This window comes from Talpa occidentalis, unplaced genomic scaffold, assembly GCF_014898055.3.
Source record: "Talpa occidentalis isolate TD23 unplaced genomic scaffold, MPIMG_talOcc4v2.1 talOcc4.8, whole genome shotgun sequence".
In the NCBI taxonomy this organism is placed as follows: Eukaryota; Metazoa; Chordata; class Mammalia; order Eulipotyphla; family Talpidae; genus Talpa; species Talpa occidentalis.
Window position 1 is genome coordinate 99,895,368 of NW_023605194.1, and position 18,192 is coordinate 99,913,559.

The window sequence follows — 18,192 nt, forward strand, 5'->3', positions numbered from 1 at the left end:
GCACCATGAGGATAATTTAAATATAATTGTTTTCATGTATAACACCTCTATTGAATTTGTTCTAAATTGCCATTTTTATGATATTTACATTAGTTTAATCTATATTCAGGTAAAATAACTATGATCTGTACATTATATTTAAAAGTTATAACAGAAATATTTATTCTATGTGGCACAGTTTTCTTCTATTAATAGATTATAGTATCCTTATGGTGTCATAGTGTCTGTTGATTGTTGCCATCAAAATAAATATAGTTCTTACCATTTTTTCAACATATGAAAGGGACTATGACAATATTTAATATTAAAGTTTGCCAGTTTCCTCACTGCTATTAAGCAAAACTATTCAACAACTATATTCCATTCAATTAATTTTACTAATGATTACATTTATCAAATCACTAAACTTAAACATTAGTATTTAGTAATTCAAAAATGAACATATGGATATCATCTAGCTAATAGCCACATTTTGTAAAATAGGCTATTTGGGTAGACATTTTCCTATTTTTTTGAAACCTTACAAATTGATAAAGGGTAACTGAATTCATATCCAAGTGAAACTAACAAATGTTTGATGCATTTTAGCTAAAACTTCTACACACCAGTCTAAATTTGATGTATATATACTTAAGTATCCAGGTTTACCTCCTTCTGGCTTACACCCCTTACAATGTTACATATAGACTAAGAACCAAAAACATGCTTTGCAGACTAAGGTAAAATACTAAGTCAATGTCAGGAAGTTGAAACTTATGAACAAAGGTATATAGCTGACTCTCAGATAATGTATTTTCTAGCCACACAATTCCTAAAACCTGATATGTCATTTTTTTCTGAACTATTCATAAAAAATTCAATTAACCTTGTCAGACAATGAAGAGTAATTAAAATTCTGGTAATCTTAAAACACTTATGACAAAATAAGCATTTTAAGAGATTAGTCAAAATATGACAGGCTTGAAGTAAATTTACAAACTTATGTTGCTAATACTCTGACAAAGAAAAATATGAATTTAGACAATGCTGAATTCAGTGGGCGTATGCACAAATTGTCACTCTTTCAGCAGCTATTTATTGGGCTTCCCCTGCTGACCAGTTCCTGTCTAGGAAATGAAGCTAAGCAGTGAGCAAGGAAAGATCAAACTCTCATTTAGAAATAGGCAACAAACACATGTAAAAGTAACTATGAATGCTACTAGATTGTATATTAGCCTTGAACCAGAAATTTGAATCACATTGTAGATATCAAACTAACAAATTTTAGCTATTTTCTCAGAGCTGATCATTACCTACAGAGAGGAATTTAAAAACAATAAATTCAAATAAAGACAGAATGAGCATCATGATGGAAATTTGTAGTGGTTTAAAGGAGGAAATTTGTTGTGAACAATTTGTAAATCAGATATTTCATAAAATAAACATCATTTCATATATCTTAAAGAATGGGTAGCTCTTGAAAAGTTAAGTATAGTCAAGTAATGCATTATGAAATATATTAATGCATTAATTCATTACATGGACATTGTACACTTATATGACAGAAAGTTTTCTATGCCTTCAAAATATAGGTGTGAACAAGTTGGATCTTACATGCAATTATCTAATGTTCAAATGGAGAAGACACAGTATCAGTGAACAAATGATGTATCAGACTGATATATTCTATGAAGCCAAAGTAGTAATATAATGGTTAAGAGATGGTAGTATGGAGTATTGGAAACAGGAAGAGGTGGGATCCTATATTTTTGAATCATATACAGTGTTGTGAACCAATGTTATCTCAATACAAAAAAAAAATTTCTTGACTCACTGTAGTCCTCGTGACCTTGTGCATGCTATGCTTTTCTAGACTAGATCATTTTATAAGCCATAAAACAACTAGTGATTTCATGCCCCATTTTTCTCCTGTTTTCTCTCTGCCTAGATTGCCTTTTTCTTTTCTGTGAAGCAATCCCATGTTTTACCAAATAAAAGCAGGTAGCACCTTATTGCTTTTATCATTCCTTAACAAAACAATTTTGATATACTGAAGGTTGTGAAGACATACTCTGGTGCTCAATTGGAAGATCTTTTGATTTAGACTTCAATTGATACTAGTGTATTTCACTTAGTCTTCAACAATGGACAGATTAATTTACTTATTAGTATTCCATTAATGATAAATCAGAGATAGTAATAATAAACTCAAAGTGTCATAGTGTGTTACAAAATAAATAACATATTTGAAGGACTCATTAGTTTTTGGTGCAAAAGATTTTCTCACCTAATGCTAGTCCCTTCCCCATAACCTTTGTCAGCACTCTAGGTGACATTCCTTTGAAACTTAGTCTGTTTTATCATAGTAATTTAGGACTAATGTGAGTTTATAAATAAAACAGAAAGATTTGACAAAACTAGATCATCTCGCTAGCTTAAAAAAGCAAACCCTAATTGCTGAAAAGAAGTCATCTGGAAAAGTCACAATAGTCAAAGAGATAAGTGATTCACAGTCAATTTTAGATAAGTAGTGTAGGATAAGGTGCCTTTATTTATTTATTTATTTATTTATTTATTTTTATTTGTTTATACAAGCACTGGGTACAGTCAGAAGTGCGGGAGGGTGAGAGAATTCACCAGAGCCAGAGCGGGGAGCAGAGCAGCAGAAGGACCGAAGTACACTGCTGAGGGGAGCAACGGGCGGCAGGAGAGGTCTGCGCGCCATGTGGGACCCTCCTCCGGTGGCTGGGGAGCAGCCGGGGATCGAACCAGCGCTGTAGAGTCTGCGGGCAGCTTCGCAACCCAGCGCTCAACTGCTGCGCCACCGGGGAGGTCCAATAAGATGCCTTTAACTAGCTGTTGTTCGGTCAAGTGGGTAAGTATGGGAATAGAGACTACAGGCTGGCAATATTTTGAGATCCAGAAACCAGGTGTCTCATGTCTGGTAGCAAAAACCATAAAAAGTGTTAGTCAGTACTTCTGAATGTATTTTAAAGGAAGAACTTCATTTCTTAATATAAACAGGAATCTTACCAGCAGAGATGATTCTAGACATACTACTCTATTTTTTTACTTATTACATTGTAATTTAATGATTCAAATGAGCCTTTTTATGGTATTTTATAATATTTATTTTGTATCTCTAACATACCTTCTTTAGAGTAGGAATTTTTTTTTTTTTTTTGATGGTTAACTGAATGGATACTTGAAAAGAACCACCAAAGAAGAGATTTAGTTCTCATTCTATAAGTGTATGGAAATGTAATCCTTAGCTGTTGGGGATTAAGCCATTACCAAAGTCAAGGTTAGAAAACCATGTAATCAGCTCTAGAGTAATTTATCTGAGTCAGATGATGGAAAAGTTATTTCAGTTTAATACAGGGAAACTATTTTATGGCTTAACTTAAACTTATTTTAATATGGATTCTAAGAGGATGATATTAATTTTATTTAATTCCAGATAAATATAAAATCTAAGAACAAATTAGTCTACATATGAGGATATTAGTGATATTTTTCATGTGGGAAGCTAGAGAAGAAAGCAGATGTATCAGGTCTTCTTAAGGATTGATGCATTTATAAATTTTAATCAATTTGGTTGCTGCCATTTATCAATTAGTTTAAACTGTGCTATGGTAACAGCATAACAAACCTTAAATCTCCGTGACCTGAGAAAAAATCCAAGTTTATTTCTTTATCCTGCTCTATGCTCATCACTAGTCAATACGTTAGTCGGGGCTTCTCCAGAGAAACAGAACCTATAGAGAGATAAATGGAGAGGTGATAGATAGATAGATAGATAGATAGATAGATAGATAGATAGATAGATAGATAGATAAGAAAAAATTGGCTCACACAATTATGGAGACCAAAAAGTCTCACCATCTGCCATCAGCAAGCTGGAGAGCAAGGGAATTCAGTCTGGGTGTAATTCAGCCTGAGGCTAAGACGAGAAAATTGTGGGTGGGAGCTGGTATAAGTCCTTGTCGGGGTCCAAAGGCCCGAGAACAGAGTCCTGATCTCTGAGCATAGAAGAAGATGAACATCACAAATAAAGAGAGTGAATTTTCCCCTTTTCTACCTTTTTGTTCTATTCAATCTATCAACTAATTGGTAGGTGCCATCACATGTCTTCTTTACTCTTGAGGCTAATCTCCCAATGCTAATCTCTTCCTAAAACACCCTCACAGGCACATCCAGGATTAATATTTTATGAGCTATCCAGACATCCTTTAGTCTAATCAGGTTGACACATAACTTTAACCATCACAGTCAGCTAAGTTCTCTAGATATATAGTTGTCCCTCGGGAATCCAGACTAACTGAGGAGCCACTATTTCAAATGGTAGAAATTTCTTGATGGAGAAAATTAAGCTCTGAAGAATCAAGTAACATCTGTCACTTTCACACATACGTCTTTGTCCATAAGTAAGCACATGGCTCCACACAATGATTGGAGGCCAAAAGAGTAATTCAAACATATCCACAAGTAGAGAGGTAGGTTTATGTGGTGAGGAGTATTAATGAATATCAAAGAAGTAAATTGTGAAGTCTCAAACTGTTAGATACAATTATTTTCAAGTTCCTTTATTGGCTTTCATAAGTTAAAATTTTTTGTGTAACACAAATAAATAACAGAAAATGACATTAATGAAGTGAGTGAGACTTCAAGAAAAATAACACATATAGCTCTGGTTCTGCTCACATTTCCTCCTAGACAATGCTAGTACCATTCTTGGGGACAAACAGAGCTGCTTTGGGCCATCTGCTTTGGAAAGATCTGATGTACAGGAAATCTTAAAAAGAACTACAAAGAATCAGGATTGCTCACTTCACCAAAATTATTTATTTTTCTTTCAGGGTTTATCGCTTTATTGTGTCATCTTATTTTTACCAATGATAACTTACATACACCATTAATATTTTTATTTATATCTTTATCTTACAATAAAATGTTAAGTATAGAGTTTCTTATTACATTCTTTTTTTTAAGATTTATTTTATTTATTTATGCATACAAGAACTGAGGTATAGGCCAGAGGGTCAGGGTGAGGGGGATTGAGAGGATTCACCAGAGACAGAGTAGGGAGCAGAACAGACCATATTGACTGAAATGCATTGCTGGGGGGAGCAGGGAGCCAGGCAGGAGAGGTCTGCTATGCCATCTGTGTTAACTCCCTGGCCGAGGATTGAACTTGTGCTGCAGTGGCTTCTGATAGCTCAGTGCTGAGAATTAACCCCTTGCACCACCAGGGAGTCCCAATTATTATATTCTTTAATAAAGATAGTTATATATCATACACACAGAAATACTAAACCGTAAGACCCAGATCCTTTCCAGTGACCCAACTTACAGATTTGCACTTATAATGGTACATTTCATCACACAGTATAATCTTTCTGAATTTGAGAGTTGCAATCATATTCTCAATGTTGTTTTATATTGTTCTCTCAAAGATAATTTAAAATGTGTTACTATATTTGCTGCTTTTGAAATTTGGAAGGGCCATTATTTTGATAGTCCTATAAAAATGCTGATGTTTAGACAAAATATGAAAGCAGCTAAATTTAAAACTGTATTTGCTTACTGCTTTAAATCCAATAATAAACATTAGAGATTCTCATTATAAGTTTTTGTCTGTATGCACTTAAATCAATGCCTTGAATCAGCACTCTCGGCGGGTTCACACTATTGTACTCATATTCTTATATGCAATACTAACATTGGCCAATAGATGCCCTAAGAGATCTCTTAAACACAAGAACGCTGAGAATTAAAATCATCTTACTTGAACACCAGGAAGTTATTTTACTTTCATAGTTTAATTACATTTGTGAAATGAACAGCATTTTTAGATTCCAAAATATCTGAAAATTACCAGATTCAAATCACATCTGCAAACATTGATTATTAAAATAATAGAAGAAAGAAAAATATACTTTTCTCAGAATTTATATTAAAAATGCAATGAAGGCAGTATTTAAATTATAATTTTAATGAATGCATCAAACATTATGGTATACAAATATAACCCTAAAACTAATCAGAGCAGATGATCAGGTTGAATTGTACAATATTTGCTTGAATTAACTGATATATTTGTTTTTTTCAATTTTACTATAATTTCTGTCATTTTCTATAACATAACTATTAGCAGAGTAGTCATTGATCTATATTATTTTATTTTAACTGTGTTCTCGACTTCTAGATTTTTAACATTGAAGCTTATAGGAAAGACTAATCAGGTTTGTTATATAAATTAGGTAAATTAGAACTATGTTGTCTTCTTTGCACCTTTAACTTATGAAATTACTACTCCCTAATAATCAATTTTTGAGACTGTGTCCAGATCTGTCATATTTTTCATGAGGCAACCCTAATTGTACAGGTTTTTGGTCATATTAAGAAAAAAATGATTTATTCATTTACAATTACTATAGAAATATTTCCATAGTTTATATTCCAAGATTTCTTCATGTAGATATATTGACTGATGCCAGCTTTTATTGACAGCCTACTCACATTGTTTTCAGGCTAGGACAGAAAGAGTATATACTCTTTACCAAGTCAAAACAGAGAAGCAAAATATAGCTTTGGAAAAAATTCACAGTGATAGCACTTGGATGTCAGAGGGCTATGTCTATAAATGAGCCAATTGAATGAATAAGATAAAAGTTCATAGAAACTTGAAAATTAGAGCAGATTCTACAAACCTGAATCTAGTAAATCTGTCTGTTAATGTTCATGTCTCTTGATAAGCTTATGTAAAAGGCCAGCTTAATTTTCTCTTTCAATTTAGAACAGACCTTTAAAGGTTAAGGATCCCAGTTGACCATAAAAATAATACTAGCTTAATAGCTCTTTCTGTACTCAGCACCCATAGCACATCCTTTTAGCAGCCCATTTGTGGCCCTTTGAATGGCCTGTCACTGTATCTAATTCTGAATTTAGACTTAGAATTTGGAATTGATCTCCAGATATTTATGATAATGATTGACAACTTACCTCAAATTTTGATGATAATTAATGACTTTTCCTTACAGACCAAAATAGATTGCTTTGTCAAATGTTATGTTTTAATTTTCCAATGAACCAAGCATTTGCTCCATCCTTTCTCTAATATTACCACAATACAGACCGACATCAATGAATCTCTTAATCTATAATTCTTATTCATATTATACATTCGTCCAGCTTCTTGTTAAATTCAAATAACCAATTTACAGAGTGAGAATTGAAGAATTCACATATACTTGGATCTGAGAATTTGAGCAATAGATTAAAAAATGACAATTTTCTTTCTCCTTTTCTTAAAAAACTTAAACTCTCTATCCTCAATTTCATCAGAATTCTGCTATATTTAAATCTGATAAACTATTTTGCACACAGGTGGTGGTGTTTTTTTCTTTCACCAAGCCACCCATGACCATACCCCTCCTGCCTCCCTCCAGTATCCCTCCACCCTCTCCTCTAGTCCCTCTGGTGACTGTTATCTTCTTTCTTTTTTCAAAGGTTTATTTATACAAGAACTGGGGTACAGGTCAGAAGCACGGGGTGGGGGGGTGAGAGAATGCACCAGAGACAGAGCGGGGAGCAGAACAGGCAGACGGACCACTGCTGAGGGTAGCAGTGGGTGAGGCAGGAGAGGTCTGCTGGACCATGTGGGTTTCTCCCTGACCTGCCGGGGATCGAACCTGCACCTGCAGAGGCTACGGTCAGCTCCACAGCATGGCATTCAACCCGCTGCGCCATGGGGGAGGCCCCACTATTATCTTCTTTATAATGAGTTCGAATTTTTATTTCTCCTATTGCTTGAGTGTAATTGATTTTTATGTATTTATATTCCACAGATTAGTGAAACTACCCACATTCTTTAATTTTTTGACTCATTTCACTCAACGTAACCACCTCAAGATCCATCCATTTTTGTCCTGTTGCCACAGTTTCTCCTTCCTTCTTCCTTCCTCACCTCCTCCCTGCCTTCCACCTTCACTCCCTGCTTTCCTTTTTTGCTTTTTTACATTTTAAATGCACAAGTTTATTAGGAAAAGGAAAAGAAAAAGAGACATATGCATAGTCACAGGTAGGCAGAAGAGCCTCAGACTTATTAACAACTGTGTAGTAGTTCATTGACTATGTGCTTCACAGTATCTCTAAAAATTAGTTTTATTAGTGCATCTCTCTCTGTGTAAAATACTAGTAAGAAAGGAACTTAATTTTATATTACTCGTGAGTAAGTTTTGTAATCTCTTATCCAAAACCAGTGCAATATCTGCACTGTAACAGGCAGTAGAGAAAACAAATAAATATAATCTCATTTTTTTCAATTCATACTGAAAATTTTAAAAGATCAAGCCAATATAATTTACTGAAAACTGTAGTTGATAGCAAATGACACTTAGGTTTCAAAAATGTGTGTGTGTGTGTGTGTGTGTGTGTGTAATGAAGTAATGTTCTTTAATTTTAAGTCAGTATAGAAGTTTGATTTTTACATCCTAAACTTATGTTATATTTTAAAGAGAAAACATTTGAAAATTCTTTTTACTGCATTGTTCACACACACACACACACACTACATTTGAGATTAAGGTTGCAATTCTGGGTTAGCTAAGAATTTTAGCAAATTATAGTAGCATGCCATTTAATAGCACAATAATTTATTCAAGTGCTGTATAACAGAAGAGACATATTTAATAACGTTTTATTAATACAGTATTAGAGTGAAAGATAGGTAGAGAAAGAAACAAGTCCTGAGGGAGCAAGAGAAAAAAAAGAGGGAAGAAAGTAAGTAATGGAAGTAAAAATTTAAAGCAAAAGAGGAAACAAAAAAAGAAAAATATTTTTTCAATTGCCTAATTATCAAATAATGTAATGCATTGCATGATTATCATTTGGGATAGCGGAACAAGGCTAATATAAGAGCATAAATTAAATTTCAGAAAATCTTTCTTCTTAATAAAAATTAATTATTGAATGCAACATCACATTTTTTATGCATACAAGAACTGGGGTACAGGCCAGAGCTGTGAGGGGGGTTGAGAGGATTCACCAGAGACAGAGCAGGGAACAGAACAGGCAGACTGACTGAAGTACACTGAGGGCGAGTCAGGAGAAGTCTGCTGTGCCATGTGGGTAGCTCCCTGGCTGGGGAGCAAACTCTCCTGCTGCAGTGGCTGCAGATAGCTTCACAGGTTGCATTTTAACCCCTTGCACCACCAGAGAGGCCCATTATGATGTAATCTTATTGGTCTCTTTAATTAAGGAATGTTTGGCCAAATTAATAACAAAAATCATTTTGTGAAAGTAAGGAAGCTTTGTTTTTCAAAATAAGCATGTTCTTAGTTCATGTAAGTCTCATAATTGATTTAAAACCAAAAATTAACAAAGTATTTATTATTATGTTTAGAATATCTATAAACCTATTGTACTACAAATATATTAGATACGTTATAATTTGAATAGGCGCATATAAAATTTGATGACTCTACAGGAGTCCAAAAAATAGAAAATCCATAAAGAAACTGATCAAAAAATAAGTCTCTCATACAAGTGTAAATATACACGCATAGGAAAACACAATAAACTCATAATTTCAGTGTATTCCAGTTTGATATATGTTCATATCAATTATCTAAATTAAAATCCTCAAGGACATTTGGTCATTCAGTTTTAAAGTATTTTCTTTGCGCATGTTTACTTATTTTAGTTACCTTTTCAGAAGAAAAATTATTAATCTAAACTAAAAATTCATCTAATCACATTCTGCATAACTTATAGTTTGTTTCATATTTTACCTTAAATATCCTGAAAAATATACATGTGAGACTATTGTAATATTGCTTACGTAAACATAAGTGACTATTTAGACAGACCCACTCATTCCTCTTAGTTTCATTCTTAATAGCTTATTTTTTAACTTTCTTAACTTTGTTTTGATCCTACTCACCCAACCCCTTTTACACTTCCCAACTTAATTTCCCTAATATACTATTTTCACAATCTTAATAACTAGACACCAGTTTATCCCACTTAAGGGAAAACATCTTAAGATCTTGCATTCTCATATAGAAATTTCTGAAATTTTTGAATTCTAATATAGAATCACAAATGACAGATATGTACTTTAGAGATATTCTTTTTTATAATCCCCAAATTTTCCAAATGATGAATTTGATGAAAGAGATAGAATATCTTGCTTTCCGGCCTCCCCGGTGGCGCAGCGGTTGAGCGCTGGGTTGCGAAGCTGCCCGCAGCCTCTGCAGCGCTGGTTCGATCCCCTGCTGCTCCCTGGCCACCGAAGGAGGGTCCCACATGGCGCGCAGACTTCTCCTGCCGCCCGCTGCTCCCCTCAGCAGTGTACTTCGGTCCTTCTGCCTGCTCTGCTCCCTGCTGTGACTCTGGTGAATTCTCTCACCCTCCCGCGCTTCTGACTGTACCCAGTGCTTGTATAAATAAATAAATCAATCTTAAAAAAATAAAAAAAAATAAAGGCTTTAAAAAAAAAAAAGAATATCTCGCTTTCAGTCACACCCCAATTAGGACAGAACAATACCTAGAATACTCTAGGGGGCTACAATACTCTCAATGCTGCTTCTATATGCCAGGATCTTTGTGCCTGCTGAAATAATCTGTTTTCTTTTCTCTTTCTTTCTCCCCCTCCCTTTGTCACTTCTTTTCCCTCTCTTCATCTTGTTTTCTCTCTCTCGATAATAACAAGAAAATGGTTTGCTTTTTCTTTCATCTAAAACATAAATTTGCTTTCCAATTTTATTGCCTTGGGGTTTTGAATAATATTTCCCTGCCTTCATTGACATCATCACCCAAAACGATCTGATCACTGGAGTGAACTGAAAAATATTTTCTATTAAACAACAACACAGGCTTTGGTGGAATATTATGAGTTTTTACCATGTATATTAAATCTTTTCTGATGGTTTGTCATGGTGGCATGAAGCTGACTAATTTATGCCATGTGACATATACTTCAAAAGAAGTTTATAACATACATGCTTTGGTCAGCCTAAGTACAGGTTATTCAGCTGACTCCACTATAATTATAATTATAGAATGCCCATCTGCTCTGAGATGTTATCTTTAATGGCATGTCACAGTGCCTGAAGCAATAATAATTTAGGTATTGAGTCACTTATAGAATGTGTGTGCATATTCGAGCATGTGTGTATAATGAACAGGGCAAAAAACATGGCACATGTCATTTACATATTTACATAAAATCATTAGTAGTAAAAGGAAAATAAAAATGTTACAGATAACCTGGGAAGCAAACATGGCTTGGAGGGATATACCCAGGGAATTAAATATTTGGGAAAAAAATTAAAAATTCTGTAATAAAGCTGAAAAGAAAGATTTGGTAGTAGCAAAAAGTTCCTTCAGTAGCAAAATTACATGTGCTTTCTCAATTTTGATCTTGTTTAAGTAACTATCAAATTTGAGCATATATGCCTTTAAATTAAATAAACTTCCATGAATTCAGTCTCACACACTGCAGACTATTAGTTTTCCTTATACAAAAATAAAATGTACTTACTCCATCAGAGTTGCAGAAAAGTGCAAATCTAGTACAAAATTCTATTAGATTCTAAGGTTAGATAGTTCATATCATTATGTATACATTTTGATGGAAAACAATGTACTGAATGTTACAAAATTTTTTGAAATTGTTCTAACTTAAGAAGATGTAGCCTTGATTTCAATTGCCAATATCTGTACAAGTTAAGTGCTGATGGCTGTAGGTGGGCGTGTGGATAGTGTGTGAATAATGACCCTTCCATATGATTGATTGTTTCAGTTCACTAAAAGTGTTTGTTTACAAGTTTAAACAGTCAGAAATCTGACACAGCAGCCCCTTTCTCTTCCTGTCAAGGCCCTTAGAGCTTCCTGGGACAAGAAACATCACCTATTCTGAGAGTCTTCTTAAAGGCTTTAATGAAATGCTTCTAGCATCCACCACCGTTCATAAAACAATTGGTATATTAGACTTCATAAATATCGAATAACCTCCAGGATTTTGGCAGTGGAAGTTGAAACTGAAAAGTTTGATTTTTTTTGGTATTATTAAATAATTTGTTAACCCTGGAACTTCCAACTCCACATAGCTGACGATGTATTTAAATCCTGAGCATGAAGATGGATTTGTGCAGAATATAAGGGAGCACATGAAGTCTGATGTCGATTATGCAGCACGCATATGAAAAAAGAAGATTCTGTTTACGAATGGTAGTAAACATTGCAAGCTTTCCTATTTTATTCCAGCGTTCAAAGCATATTTTTTTCCCTTCAGAACAAGTTTCTGCTGCAGCGACTCCCTCTAGCAGCTCCGTGAACCGAGCAAAGGGAACAGAACACCAAATACACCCTTTTTGTAAACAAATGGCAAAGGAGAAAGGAAAGTTTGGCCAGGGAGATCAAAGGGATCTGAAATTTCGTTCCTTCTTTCTTTCTTTTATTTTTTTTTGGAGTGGTTGAATGGGTTCTTTCTCTTCCCCAGTTCTCTCCCCACCCACCACCCCACCCTCTCCTCCTAATGCTCCAGTGCCCCCTCCCTCCGCCCCATCTTGCTGCCAGAGCAGCGCCAGCCGCGATCTTTGGAGCGCACTGAACGGCAGTCCCGGGGAAGGCAAAGGCTCCCGCAACGCCGAGAGCATCTAGTTTCTTCAGGACTCCTTGTGACTGGATCATGAAGTCCAAAAATGCCAACGTTGATCATAAGCCTGGATTTTGCATGGATTGCCTCAGCTGACCCTAGCAGAAGCCCAGTGCAAAGGGGGGTCCCCCCCCCACCCCGCACCTCTCAGGGAGTTGATATGCAAAATAGTTACGTCAGATGGTGGGGGCGGGGCACGCCCGGGTTGAGTGGCAGCAGCTCTTGCTTAGGGAGGAGGCGCGAGAATCAGCCTGGTTCAGTGACTGACACAAACTGGAGGTGAGAGGAGCTGGTGCTGTCCACGGTGCTGTGGGTGCTGAACCTGGGACGCGAACGGGGCCGGTTCCTCCAGCGCCTCGAGGCAACGCCCTCGCGCACCCGCTGTGCCCTGCGGGACCGCTTCACCAGCAGGACCATATCAACTTGACAAAGGAGTGTGGTGTCGGACGTGGAAGAGAGTCCTCTGTTTGCCACCTGAGCGCCCTTTCAGGCGTGACTTTGGAGATTTCTATAGTTTCACCCAAACTATTTTCATCTGTTCCCAGCTGAGACGATCTTTTTAGTTTTTAAAATTATTATTATTATTATTGCTATTTATATATCCACACCATTTAGGAATCTTTCTGGGAGACTTTTTGACTGTTAAAATAAGGTAAGAAAAAGAATATTATTATGAGTGATGCAGATTGCCATGCACATATTTAAAAAGAAGTTATGAGTATTTTTATAAATTGGAATGGGACATTTATCAATAATTGCAGTAATTATTTTAATAATTACTATTATTTTTATAAGCTCATCTACTGCTGATTATGCACTGGGTTTTAGATAGAAAGTTGAGGGCTGTGTGTGTGTGTGTGTGTGTGTGAAGTAAATGTTCTCATGATACATCTTGCTTTACAAATATAAATATTTGTAGAGCAACACTTCCAGCATGGCTCAAGGAACAAGAAAGATTCAATGCAAGGCTCCAAATATGTTAGTAAATTGCATTAAATAAATCAACCAACAAGTTGTATGAAACAAATGCAATCTTAAAAAAAAATTTGAATGTACTAATCTCTGCTTAATCAATGCTAGCTACCTCTGATAGCTAAAGCTTAGACTGCTTTAACATTTTGGAGGGTAGCTGGTAAGGATAGGAACGTTTATACGATGCCAGGTTCATTTAGATGTGTTATGTTAGATCCAAATAAAACTTGTGAAACTCAGTCTTTGAGAATTCCACACCCCAAGGTCATGTGCATTTTCAAGTTGGGGTCTGTTTGTTCTGCTATTGACTAGTAAATGACACCCCCCCTACCCCCTAAGGTTAGAGGTGGATGTACATGGGAAGCTCTGATTTAATAATACAGTATTAGCTTGTATTATAGTCTCTACTGCTGTTGGTAATTGAATGGAACTGGGAAACGTGGGCTGAGAAAATGTCTCGCTATTTCAGCAATGTTTAACCTCTTGCATGCTTAACAGAGAGCTTTTCTCTACTTAGGAGATTTTCTTTTGAAGCTATGTTCCTTTTGTCAATTGGCAGTGTGTTCTGATTGTGTGTGGGGAAGAATTCAGTGGGGAAAACCACTTAATACTTCTCACAGTGAACAGTTATTAAATGATAGAAGTTAGCTGGTACTATGTGTATTTCTTATTACTATTCATTTATTTGACAGGCTGATGGTTTTTTGATAAATAGAATTGTGATCTTTATTTATGTCATTTAGTGGCATTAGGTTAAGTATAAATTATGGCTGGAAAAACAGAGAGTTCAGGTTGCAACTAGAAGTCCTGTTTGACACAAATGGGTAAAATATAAAGCTGTTTCATAGTTAATCAGTATCACTCAGCTAACTATGAACTATATCTATGTTTTCCAGCAACTAAAATGTACACATTTATGTTTAAATATTTGTGTATTTTTGGTTGCCATGAAATTTTCTTCTCTAGTTGTGTTGTACTAATAAGGATGAACTTTGGCTTTAGAGTTGATGATTTATAATAATTTTTATGGGTAGATATTTTTCTTTTTATTTATATCACTATCCTACATGTGAATGTTTGCTAGATAAAATAGATATTATTGTAAACACTAGGGGTCTAATGTAAATCACTTTAAGCATTCCCACATTTTACCCTAAACAGATGTGCTTTGTAGAATTCCTTTCAGTCATGTGACCTTATATTAAATATTCATATGTTTTTAAGGACTAAGCAGGTATAGAAACAAAGAAGAATATATGAGACACTGGGGCATGAAGCTTATGCCAAATAGCCTCCTTTAAATGTCAATATAATCTTTCTATATATTTTAAAATTCTCTTTCTGAAACTGATTGTGCTAGTATTGATACCTAAACTGAGATTTCAAGCAGAATGGTGACTTAATTTCAGTTTTCTTTATTATATTAAAGTATCAAGATATATTTTAATTATACAACTTTCTTTAAAGGGGGTAACATATGTAAACTCTATATATACCCAAATGTATTTGAGTATCTCACTGATTTTTTTTGCATAAAATATAAACAGTTACCTTGAACTACTAATATCTGGAATTCTTCAGATGAAGTTTAGGGTTGTCAGTGAGTTGGTTATCTACTTAGGTTAAAATATGCTATTGGTAATAATGAAACCAGTCAAAGAGAGATTCAATGGGATTTTAAATTTAAATATTGGAAGTATTGTCTCCTGTTTTTTCCACACATTTAGCAGTAGAGTTCTGTAGTAATGCAAAATTGGTAACTATTATAAGCCCAACTTCAACATATTGGAGATACTGTTTAATACAAACTCTGATTCCTTGATAAAATTGTCAACTATGAACATTATAAAAATATTCAAACATGGTTATCATTTTTAATTTTTTTGCTCCACAAAGACATGACCATAGTTTGAAGTTATAACTTGTCCATGTGGAATTCAAAGGATTATTCAATACGACAACAGTGGATAGCCATTAAATCATTAATTCATTTTGTTATATAGGCACTGGAAGTATGTCTTCTTACTTCAAGATTATAATCTTTTATGAAATTCATGAAAAATATTGAATGAGTTTAATCATTGTCACATTATATGCACAAGTTGTCTTCCCTAATTAGTTCTCAATTTCTTAAGCTATATTGGCACTAAATTTAAAAATTATACTGCTGGATAAGTCTTCTTTTTTCTTATAAATAAGCTGAATAATTATGTGTATTTGGTGGGATTTAAGACAAATATGAAGCAATTTTGTTTTTATATTATCAAGGCTATATATTAATTCCATTTTTATTTACTTATTTTATTTACAATATATTTATTTACATTGTATAATGGAGATATATAAAGTAATAAATGCAAAATAAGCTAAAAAGTGAGTGAACTGACTTTTTAAAAGTAACTTTAAAATAATATTTAAGAGATTGAGTAATAGTTTATTAAGGATTTTATTTGAATAATGAGGCCAGTTTTTTCATGTTTAATGTTATTTATCAATGAGAACAAAACACCTTGAATAATATGGTCTTACTCTCTCCCTTCTTATATGCCTCAAATCACTACACTAGCTCAAGTACCTTTTTATTACTTAATATATTATCATGTTCAAAAGAAACTTGTGGACCAATCGGCTAGAATAAGATACTTCCTGTTGCTAACATCACCGTGACAGTCATGTGACCAATTATCCTTTGCCAAACAGACTTAATCACCTTCTTCTTCAACACCTCCAATGTCCTTTGGGCATAGTCTACTTAAGGTGTGCTGTAGTTTCCCTTGTGAAAAATCCTAATTTTCTCATTAAATTGGTCACAAAGCAGCAAAACAATTGGTCCCTCTGTGCCTCAGTCACCTTGGTGTTAAAGAGACCTCTATTATTATAATGGATAACATCGTGTCTTGTAAAATTCAGGTCTCTCTGAGTCTATATGGTTTTTCTGAAAGAGGAAGAATTCAACATAGTATAAGTGCTTGTTACAATGAAAGTGTGTGTGTCTGTGTGTGTGTGTATTTCTTTCTCAATGCAAACACATTAATACTTTGGTGGTAACTTTTTCTGTTTTCTTAATCTTCCTCTCTCTCTCTCTCTCTCTCTCTCTCTATATATATATATATATATATATATATATATATATATAAGGTTTTGGTAGATTCTATGCAATAATGGACATGCAGTGGGAATGATTGAAATGTGAAAGTTCAAGATATTCTCCTTAATACTAAAATAATTTGTCATAAGTGATAAAATGTATAAATTTAGTGGCAAGTGTGTCTTGTAATTATTGTTTTTTTTTTGTTTATGCTAGTATACTTGAACACACACAAGTTTTATTGGCACAAAAATGTCATTCAGGAGCTCTTATGGCTTATTGGCAAGGAAAAGGACAATTGGCAATGAAAATTTGCCAAGAATAAAAGAAAATGTATGTGTGTATAATGAAGTGTTTACATTACTCATTGATTCCAAGAAAATATGTATTCCAATAAATTATTTGAAAGTTATTATCTCTAAAAGAGAGACGTCAAGTTTAATTCCTACACATCTTCAGGTAATAAGCCATGCACTTCTAAAGAGCAGTATCTGTATTTCCTTACACCTAAAATACGTGTATTCCTTGTATATCAGTGTTTCCATGTGTAGATTGGTGTGAAATGTGGTAAGAAGAGCAGCTTAACTTTGAACTTTCTGACTTTAAAACCAAGTAATTAATATTAATTTAATGTGACTTTTGCTATCAAATTATGTAAATCTCTAAAGCAAAGTGGTAACTTAGTGAGTTCATTTGCACGTCAATACAGAGAATATTATTCCAACTCCTATCTTGTTCACAGAATTGCTAGCAATTCTACAGCACAATGCAAAATATTTGAAAATGCTTTCTTCATTGAGTTTTATTTAAATATATTCATTGTAATTGACAGTTATGTGAAACTTCCTTTGGTCATATATTTTCTCAGTGCAAGTAGCACCAAGGTAGCAATTAAAACATGCATATAGTAGCAATTAGAACACACACGCCTGAACTGTGTTCCCCAAAGATGATGATGAAATGGAGATAAATTACATGGTTGGACTTCTTCCACCAAACACATTAGATAATGTTTTAATGATCACCAAGATCTTAGTTTTTCTAATTTCTAAAACACTAAAATAAAGGTTCTTACATGAAGGGACTAATGCTGCCATGCACTCTATGGTTATGTGCCCTCTTTTCTCAAACACATAATAATTACTGTGAACCTCGTGTCAACTAGTCACTGAACTGCCCTTCTGAGATTAAGGGGATTGTCCTATTCATTTTTTCCAAAGGAAGAGAGCCAGTCTGAATTGCTACCAGTAAACACATTTGCCATCTATTAATAGGTAATCTATTGATCTTTGGACTTAAGGGCATTGAGTTTGGATTGGTCTATATATCTAGAAAGAGTGAGAGGACAGAAAGAAATAACTTTTGAAGTGTTAATATTCATGCCTAAATAATTTTCTCACATTAGACCATATTTTTTTTGCATACAAGAACCAGGGTACAGGCTAGATGTGTGGGAGGGTGAGAGGATTCACCAGAGACAGAGTGGGGA

The 18,192-nt window shown here is 34.4% G+C and overlaps 1 protein-coding gene across 5 annotated transcripts in view; it reads left to right on the top strand.

The window, feature by feature from the left end:
• Nucleotides 1-18,192, top strand: part of FSTL5 (follistatin like 5) — a 558,421-nt gene that overhangs the window by 45,668 nt on the left and 494,561 nt on the right. For 4 of the 5 annotated variants that reach the window (XM_054690350.1, XM_054690353.1, XM_054690352.1 and 1 more), the window contains exon 1: nt 12,589-13,295. The exons of the other annotated variant lie outside the window; for it this stretch is intronic. The gene's annotated coding sequence lies outside the window, so the exon portion shown is untranslated. Of the gene's footprint in view, nt 1-12,588; nt 13,296-18,192 lie in introns of those variants that run through there. 5 annotated transcript variants of the gene reach the window in all.